This window comes from Rhipicephalus sanguineus, chromosome 5 (genome assembly GCF_013339695.2).
Source record: "Rhipicephalus sanguineus isolate Rsan-2018 chromosome 5, BIME_Rsan_1.4, whole genome shotgun sequence".
NCBI lineage: Eukaryota > Metazoa > Arthropoda > Arachnida > Ixodida > Ixodidae > Rhipicephalus > Rhipicephalus sanguineus.
In genome coordinates, this window is record NC_051180.1 from 115,027,133 (window position 1) to 115,034,927 (window position 7,795).

General features: G+C 46.2%; 1 pseudogene; it reads right to left on the reverse strand.

Annotated features, from left to right (window-relative positions):
- Positions 1–293: 293 nt before the first annotated feature.
- On the reverse strand, positions 294–423 carry LOC119395208 (U4 spliceosomal RNA; annotated as a pseudogene).
- Between the last annotated feature and the right edge of the window lie 7,372 nt (positions 424–7,795).

A 7,795-nucleotide genomic window follows, 5' to 3' on the forward strand; every position in this document is an offset into this window, starting at 1 on the left:
CCGATTGCTTAAGCGGGACTATTTCTTTAGTCGTGGAAGCTACAGGCTACCGCGCTTCGGTCATCCGGGCAGGGCTTCTGTATTTGTGTCAGACTACAGTCGCTTAATCCGCTGAGAACGACAGTGCAATTTAACTCGTGTCCCTCACATTTAGCAACAACTCTGCTGATACGCTGCCCCACTGCCGCTTTCACCATTGGCGGTTGCCCTATGCATTATCTTCGCCTGCAAGTGTTACCGACAGTATAACATACTGCCATATTTTGCATTCTATCTTTGTATTGCGTGGTGAGACCCCGTAAGGCCGTCCAAAAATTGCCACGGCCGACGGTATTTCACGTCGTCCAGGCGGGGTATTGGGAAAAGTTTTCAACTAGCAATAGTCGCCCCTCACTGGGTACGACACCGCCTCTGCGCAAAGCTGATTACGCACTGCTCGTGAACAGAAAGCCACATTTTATGTCCCCAATAACTGTACTAGTGCACGATGGCATTCAAAGGGCTGCAGGAGCATAATCATTAAGATAGAAAAAATTGTTTTTATGAACTAACTTTTCTGCATTTTCGTCACAGTGACCTTTTATTTGCAACTCTGCAAATGACAGACTGTGTGGCGTGAAACGCGTTTATTTAGCATGTAATCTAGAAACTGCGAGCTCACGTTTACTCCGCGGCTTATCTTTCGTCAGAGTTTAACGCGATAGCGTTAAATAGCTCGTTTCGCAGAAACCACTGCGTTGGCGTCGGTGTCGACAGCGGCGTCGTTGGTTGTGAGCGAAAAATCGGCGTTTTCCGTGAGCAAAAATTCAAGATAGATGCAATTAAATAAATAACAAAAAATCTTCGCCCCGAGTGAAAACCGAACCGAGGCCTTCCTCGTGGCAAGCAGGTGTTCTACCATGGAGCCTGCTTCGTGTAAAAATGCCATAAGAATGTCGTGTATTGGGAGTAGTCTCTTTAACGCATGTAATATTGCGCTGCAGAATCGTAGAATCGCATCAGGCGTAAAAACATGTGAATTGTGCAATGATTGGGTGGTTTAAAGCTGCCCATCCACTACAAAGTTTGCAGATACGCAGGTGCGCATGGCACCTTGCGGACGCGTAGTGGGTGCGTCGCCAATTTTCAAAAAGAAGAATTATGGCGTAGGGGGTACTTCGCCACTGTGCTTGCAGTAGGTATTCTATGATAGTTTGAAACGCCCAATGTTACGCGCACAAACGTTCCTTTTCTTGTCGCACTGTGAAGGCGATGCGCCCGGGGCCCGATCAGGCTGTCGTGTGCTCTTCAACGCGTAGCTCAAGCGACATCCAGGTTTTTTTTAAATTTATTTCCTGCCGAAGTATCACCAGTAAGGTTAGAGTATGCGAAGGCTTGTTATTGAGGCGAAAGCCTTATTTGTCACATAAGTGAAGAAAATCCGGCGACGGCGACCGGTGGTGTGGACTGACAGGAAGCCGCGATAGCGCGACTGGCAGCGAGCCGCGATAGCGCGATCGACTGAGAACGTCAAGATAACGTAATAAGTATCTCGTGAGAGCATAGACTCTCAAGGGACACCCGCGGTACAGCCTGTACATGCAGCCTGTGTTGCGTTTAGCTAATAATAAGGGGACATGACAATTATTGGCTGTTGATTTCGTCGAAGCTTCTGCATGCTGTCACTTTTCAACAGCTCCGAAGACAGTGTTCCGTGATTAGGCTGCTAATCGGCTAAGCGTATATTTGTCTATGCTTTATTATTATTTTTTTCTATGTGCTATTTTTTTTCTTTAAACATGAAGCCGTATGTGTGTGGCGATTTGCTTTTGAACTGTCTTTTGCTGTCGCTTAGTATATATGGGCTGCGGCTCAGTCAAGCTGTCTATGACACCCTTTTCTGCAGCTCCCCTGACCCTGTATTTCTTACGGCAGAAATAAAAAAAAGATTATTATTATTATTATTATTATTATTATTATTATTATTATTATTATTATTATTATATTATTATTATTATTATTATGTAAGCGTTTGCTAGCTTTTTGCCTTTTCTGCGCCAGCGAGACCGGCATGCCATGGCATGTAAGGGACTTCGGAAGCGCGGGGCAGGAGATCGAGTCCCCCCTCCCCGTTAAAGCCCCTGGTTCCATAACGTTTAAGCAGGAAAGACTATATCCATGTCGACCGAGTGAGCGCTTCACAAAGGTTTAAACAGGAGAGCATGCTTAAAGGGGCCATAACACCCAATTTTCTATCATAATATGTGTTATGTGGATTAACCTTGTGCACTAACAAATAAGTTGGCGAAATTTTAGCACATTTGTTCGAGCACTTAATTTATTATCGAATATTTTTATGAACACGCGAGCGGCCCGAGAGTCAGACAACACTGGTGCACTCGCGAGCCGTGACGTAACAAGCGCTAGCTGTGCAAGCGTCTGCATTGCGGCGAACGATATTGTTCCGTGGTCAGCTGCACGTGATATCTTAGCTTTCTTCAGCTTGACACTGAAATTGAACGATTTGCAGCGGCTGAAACTTTGGTAGAAGACGACGGCTCCATTCCGTGCTGCATATGACGTCACAAGCGCCATGGCAAAATGGCCGTCGCCGGCGGTGGGCGGGGTCTACAGCCGGCGACTTCTAGGGCTTGTTTTGCACTTAAATATTGCTTTACGGCCCACTTTTGAAACCTTTATAGGCATAATAGACCCTCTACGTCTAGTTTTCGCTGAAAACCACAAATCTTTCAGCTGCGCGCAATCAGAATCGGCAACACTGCCCTCTTACTGGATGCCTCCCGTGTGTCGGTCATGAAGACTCATCTATCCGATCTTACCACTGTTAACATGAGCGTCTATTCTTTATGTTCGGGTATCTTGTGGTACTGAATATCACGTTCCGATAGAGGGACCGCCTTTCGTTACTGGATCATTGTTCTGTTTTCCTCCACAATGATATTAATGCAGGAACGAGAAAAGATACAAGGTCGTAGGCAGGGCGTGCCAACGCCGGGGTAGGTGCCAATCACCTTCCCCCCTTCCTCCCGTCTCGCCTTCAGAAATTTCAGAAGAGAGGAAGTTTGGGCGTGTTGGTTGTTCATCGCACTGCAGAAACCATAGCGCAAAAACGAACAAGGGACGAAATGAAGACAGGACAAGCGCGAGCCAGACGCGAGACATCTGACTCTTCTGACTCCTGCCCAGCCTCCACGCTTCAAGCACACGCCTGCACACACACACACACACACACACACACACACACACACACACACACACACACACACACACACACACACACACACACACACACACACACACACACACACACACACACACACACACACACACACACACACACACACACACGTCTGAATACGCAAGTAAATAAAAACACAATCTCGTAGCTGAATCTGAGTTTGCCTGAATCGCTCGCTTGCAGCTGGAGTAGTACTCAAGCGGCACTACCGTACGGTACGCCTCTTCATCGGCCCGCAGAAAGGTTCACTGCCTCACCGACGGCGCTGGCGGGCGTTTACGGAGCGGTACGGTCTCCGTATGCAGCCGCCGCTTCCAACAAAACACAAACCGCCTCCGGCCATCAATCACGGGAAAAACTGCATTTGCTGCTCTTTCTCTCTCTCCTTCCCCGACGCGGAAGCCTTTCAATAACCGAGCGCGTGGGAGAAGAAAAAATAAAACAGAAAACTTCGACGTTATTACACGCGGCTAGAATTTAACGGCGTGTCAAATTCTGCTGCGCAGTGCGCAATGCGAGCGGGTGCATCGGCCGCCTGGGCTGGAAACGATTATGTGCGAGCACCCGGTTCCCGCATGCATGCCTCGAAGCGCTACTTCGGTTCTGACACGAAACAGCGGCTGCTGCTGCGCGCAGGTTCGCTTTGCCTCGTTTCGTAAGTGCATTACGGAGAAGGCTGCACACACGCACAACAAGACAAAAAAATAATATATTTTTTTTTGTCGTTCTATATCGCTTTTCTCGCGGTTTATGGAGTATCAACTAAAAGTAGAGCACAGCATTTGATGCGTGAGTGTTTATGTACACACATATGCCCGTGGTTTTATAGGCAGGCGGCGATCAGTAAAAAAGAAAGTCGATTTGAAACGATACCACTCGTCGAGCGATTTCGAGACTCCATCGCTTCAAAAGCATAGCCCGAACAAAGGAGGACAGGTAAAGGGAATACACAACGACATCACTAGCGCTTGCAATGTCGTTATGTGTTTCTTCGCCCTGTCCTGCTTTATACGAGGTGTGATTTTGAAGAACTGTGAACCAACTCGCACAAATCAAAGCCCTACTGCATCAAGTATTCCACTCCTGAGCTTCATTTCTGTTTTCTTTTTATGTATTATGCAGCTTCTTTTCGCGCCTGCTTTCGCGCAATTATTTATGTGCAGTGCGTCCGTCTACATAATCCTTCCCTCTTTTTCGATATATATTCGATATATAGACTTCTCTTTCAAACTCCTCCATCTCTCTCGTATCCATGTCATATCTCCAGTTGTATCGTGGTTTCGACACGTAAAACCCAACAAATTATTATTACTAAGGAATATCGGGCAGGCAGGCATGCGGCGCATCTGACGGCGCCCTCGACATAGCCGGTTTCGTAACGGCCTTGCGTTACCTGTAATGGTATTCATTGTATTTTGAGTATTAAGAGCCTTGTAAAGGCATACGAACACGATTCGTTCGTTCTGGCGATGTGCACAGGTTTATTTGTTTCTTAGTTTGTTTATTACCAAGTACCCAGAATGAGAAAGAAATAAATAAAAGTTCGGATGTGCAGCGCACATGTTCAAATGTAGGTGAACCGAAGCTAAATAAATAAATAAATAAATAAATAAATAAATAAATAAATAAATAAATAAATAAATAAATAAATAAATAAGGGTTTCCTATCAGTTTCAACAACGACCGTTGCAAATGAAGCACTCCGGATTGAATGTGTCCCATTTGCGAAAATAATGCAGTCGCAGTTATGACGACACTGAAATAAAATATAAAAGACTGAACAAAAAGGGCAGCGCGAGAGATGTACATTACAGTATCAGTTAAGTCTACTTATAGGTAAAGTAGCGAGAGAGTTCGCGGCAATGTCATCAATTTAAGGCTTTGAAACGACCCTCCGCGTACATGTAAACTATGTTTTTTTTTTTTTGCTCTTTCTGCTCCCTCTTTCCCGAAACACCAATGTGGGATAGCAAACCGAATGCTCGTTCAGTTGGCCTTCCTATTTTTCTTCCCTGCCTCCTTCTCAAGAAACTTCCAGTCTGCGATGGGTCACTGTTGGGGAGGTAAAGTACTGCAAAGCTCGTTGAGTTTCGAATAAGTAGCTCTTACCATGTCGGCGAATTTCGCGTAGTATTTTATGCGGAATGCGTGCGAGGAAAATACGTACGGTATTCACGGGTGAACACCGGAATTTTTCAACGTCTCCCTCTTATGCCTACTGTATGCTTATAATAATAATAATTGTTGGGGTTTAACGTCCCACAACCATGATATGATTACGAGGTACGCCGTAGTCGAGGGCTCCGGAAATTTCGACCACCTGGGCTTCTTTAACGTGCGCCTAAATATAAGTACACAGGCCTCAAAGCATTTTCGCCTCCATCGAAAATGCGGCCGGGCTTCGTTCCTGCGACGTTCGGGTCAGCACTCGAGAACCATAACCACTAGACCACCGTGGCGGGTCTATATGCTTCCCATATGCAAGTACTATGAATAACATGTTGAACTGCGTAACCCCGAATATGGGCTCGCTGTCGCGAATGCTATGTTGCCTGCATCCAATGCAGCAAAAAATAATAATAATAATAAATAAAAATAAAGACAGAAAGAAGAAGGGAAGTGGATAAAAATTAAATTCAGTAACCGCCGTGGCCAGAGGGCGCGGTTTCGACTGGCCGCCGCATTTCGATGGGGACCAAAGGCAAAGAACACCAGTGGTGCACGTTCGAAAACCCGGGGTGGTCAAAATTAAGTCCGAGTCCGCCATGCCTCATAATCATATCGTGGGTTTTGGGCACGTAAAACTAGAAATTGTTATTGTAAAGTAATTTCCTCTATATTAAACAACCCTGCAGAAAGCAGGAATGTGGGTTAACCACGTGCGTTAGATATAAATCCAAGCGCGGCTAAGAACGCAAAAGTCAGTAAACAGCAATAACAAATAGCCTTGACGAAGTCAGAAAAGAGATAAGAACCTATAAAAAAAAAAGGAAAAATAAGCGAGGCGATATAGCTACGCCTTCAATGCAAATCAAGGAGTCGTACGTATAGCGCTACATATATAATGCCGGCCGAGAATGCACCCAATCTCGTTTACATCGAAGTCCGCGCAGTTACAGAGGCACAGGCGACCTTACGCGTAAGTAATGCAGCGGAGCAAACGCAACGAATAGCCACTCTGCATAGATACGCCTGCATGTTTTAAGCTCGCGTCATACATATACCGTTCCTTCACCCAAGAACGGCACTGCAACGGGCGCAGCGGCATTCGAAAAGCACTTGCGCTGCTTCCAAGAAATCACCACACCGGCTGGCGAGTGTTTACTTTTATATACGCGTACACCTACGCGCTGGCCTTTACGGCGTCTCGGAAATAGTTACTGCCGGAATAACTCCGTTTCCTCTAGCGCGCGGACACGTACACAGTTCCCGAAAGGGCCAATCACCGAGCGCATTTATTTGTATTATTACGCGCATTTAAGGGCCACTCTCGGCGCTCTCCTCCTTTTATCGCTACGAACAGTAGTGAGACGGCCGCTACACTTCGAATACCAGCGGGATCGCCTTGATAGCCGACCGTAAAAAGGGAACGATAGCGGCCCTCTCGTACAGCCACTGACCACTCATCCACCATGTGAAACCTGACTCGTCCGTAGACGAAGTGGCCACAAAAACCTGTCCAATGTGCGTCTAGCGGTTGAGGAAAGCAAGTGTATAATAGTTACTGTAGCACCACGTCATAGTATACGGTGGCATATAACACTAAATCATCTCATTCGCCAGTATGTACTCGTCATCATTTTTTAATTTTTATTGTTAGGGCTTAACGTCCCAAAACCACGATGTGATTATGAGGGACGCCGTAGTGGAGGGCTCTGACAATTTTCGACCACGTGGGGTTTTTTTAACGTGTACCTAAATCTATGTACACGGGCCTCAGGCATTTTCGCCTCCATCGATAATGTCACCGCCGCGGCCCGGACCCACGACCTTCGGGTCAGCATTCGAGCACCATATCACTAGACCATCATGGCGGTATAACTGTCATCACTGTCAGCGTCATCGTTGTTCAGCACGCGGCTCAGACGAATAAACCGTGCCGAGGTAACAGCTTTGTCATGGTGGTGGAGATGCATGACACATACGCTATACTAGCAACGGTTGTATTTCCACACAATACTCAGTAAGAGTTCACCACATAACTGCACCGGATTAACTGAATTCAACTTGTTCTAAATTCTGCATAGTTTCTATCTCGTAGGACTTGAAGTCCATGGCACAGCCGTACCAAGTGACTTTCTGTTTTCATTGTACACGTACAAAAGGAAATCCGTAGTGGAGAGAGAGAGATAAAGAGAGAGAGAGAAGGAAGGGCAGGGAGGTTAAGCAGACGCACGTCCGGTTTTCTACCCTGTACTGGAGGAAGGGATAAAAAGACTAAAAGAGAAACAGCATAAAAGGGAGAGAGACGGTAGTGGAGATTTACATGTAAGGTATACAAAGACATGTTTAGCCACCATTTTGTTTCAGTGTCAGCGCACATATGCTTCGAAAGAA